General features: G+C 36.4%; 1 long non-coding RNA gene across 1 annotated transcript; it reads right to left on the bottom strand.

Moving 5' to 3' along the window:
• Positions 1–681: 681 nt before the first annotated feature.
• LOC307170836 lies at positions 682–1,350 on the bottom strand. Its single transcript, XR_013823456.1, has 3 exons — positions 1,308–1,350; positions 956–1,061; positions 682–800 (listed from the first exon to the last, which is right to left on the bottom strand). It is a non-coding gene; the product is annotated as an uncharacterized lncRNA (long non-coding RNA).
• Between the last annotated feature and the right edge of the window lie 832 nt (positions 1,351–2,182).

Here is a 2,182-nt window from a genome sequence, read left to right as displayed (position 1 = left end):
GAGATCGACACTTTTTGACTGGCAAAATGGCAGACCCCGGAATCACGAACTGCAAAAATAATTTTTACAAAACCTTGCATTTTTGTAAACTTTTTGAACACAAACAATGTTCTCAATGTTCGAGTTCATGTCTAGAGCCCCTGGTGATACTTTGAAAAAAGTTTCATGTTATGTTGAGCCTTTTTAGGGTTTTAGGAATAGCAATTTTCATGCCATCATAGCAATGCCCCTATCACTTCAATTCAAACGGCCATTTGACAGAACAATGAAACTACAATAAATCTTAAACGTGGCTTTTACATCCAAATTATGCTATTAATGAAAAGGTTGACTCGAATACATTAAAAAAACCCACCATAGGTTAAATTTTGGCGAGAGTTACACTTTAACCATTTTCTGTTGAATGTGCTGTAATTGTTATTCTTAATAATGTTTCTTGTAATTATATTTTACATATTCTGTCCACAAGGCTCAGCTGTAAAAGAGACCAAGGCCTCAGTCTGATTCTCTCTTTATAAATAAATGTAACATAAAACTAAACTACATGGAATCTAATTGTGCACTATTGTGGTAAGTGAAGACAAAGACAACTTAAATACTGCGTTGACAATAATATTTCCTGTTCCAATCTCTACCTGTTTCCCAAGGCCATATTGAAAAGTCTTGTGCTAAAAGGGTGTCTGCTGGATCCACAGCCTCTGCATTTGAGACCAGAGCATTGTATGATGTTATAGCCTCTTCTAGTTTGCTCTTCTCTTTAGCAATGGCAGATCGCTTGCATCGCCTGTCTTTGTTGCTGTCTACAAGGAGGTAACACATGAACACAGATTTCAGAAAAATATAATTTTAATAAAGTACACACATTATGACATTTCCATTCAGATTCATAGATTACTTTCACAAGAATGTGTAGGATCCTACAAAATAAAAAAAATAAAAAAACTCAATCACAAACCTGTCTCTCTGTACAACTCACATTTTCTTTTGGTGGATTTTAAGGACCAAGCCTTCCATTAGACGCTGCAGCCCCTGTGGATCATGTGAACTGATGGTACTCGGAGCTGTTTGCAAACAAAACGATAAGCGTACAAACATAATATTCAAAAAGTTATAACATTCAAATTTCACAAATGGAAGGGCGTAGGAGCGGGTGGGGAAGGGGGGACATGATCCCTAGTGGCAGTTAATGTGGTCCCACCCAATAAAAACAATGATTGTTGAATAAAATGTGTCCCCCTCAATATCAAACTCATTCCTACACCCTTGCACACATGACATGATTTCTTTAGATTTAGTAACAAAATGACTTGATGCTGCCCACAATTGAACATCTGTGACCCACTGCTGAAGATCTTCACTTGTTTTGTTCAGGTGGGATTTGGTCATCTCAATCTCCCCTGCCACCTCAGCTGTTCTCTGTAATGTCTGTAACGTACATTTCTTAAGTGATGTTTTGAAACCATACAGAGTGTTTTGTTGTTTGATAGTATTTGGGAGAGAGTTCCATTCACACATCGCTCTGTACCTGACTGAACGTTGAATTGATTTGGTTTTCACTATAGGTAAAATAAAACTACCTCCTACTGCATGCCTCGTCTGATAATGATGTGTATCAGTACTAAAGGATAGTTTTGTATATAAAGTAAAAGGTGTTTTGTTTGTTATAATATTATATAAAAATACCATTAGTGAATACACCAATCTATTTTTAACTTTAAACCATGAGAGGCTTTCATGCATTTTGTCAACATTTGATCTAAACCCACATGAGAGAGCCACACGTGCAGCTTTATTCTGAATCACCTGTAGTTTTTTATATTAGTTGATGAAGTATTGGACCAAACCACAGAGCAGTAATCAAGCTGTGAAAAAAACAAAGCATGAAGTACTTGTTTAACGATCTGTGGTGTAAAATGTTTTGCACACCTTTTAATAACAGACTAAGTGTTGCCCATTTTAGTTAACAGTTTCTGAACATGTCTGTCCCAACACAATCTATTATCAATCATCACTCCCAAAAGTTTAGCTTCTTCTCTTTGCTCAACAGAATTTTGCTCTATGCTGAGTTCAAGTTTCGGTTTGGAAAGTAAAGAAAAAGGAGTTCCAACCACTAAACAGGTAGTTTTAGATGCATTGAGAATCAGTTTGTTACTCCTTATCCAGTCCACCACTAACTGTAGCT

Source organism: Squalius cephalus (assembly GCF_949319135.1).
Source record: "Squalius cephalus genome assembly, chromosome: 1".
NCBI classification, from domain to species: domain Eukaryota; kingdom Metazoa; phylum Chordata; class Actinopteri; order Cypriniformes; family Leuciscidae; genus Squalius; species Squalius cephalus.
Note: the sequence above shows the minus strand (reverse complement) of the source record. Positions and strands in the feature narration are given on the sequence as shown.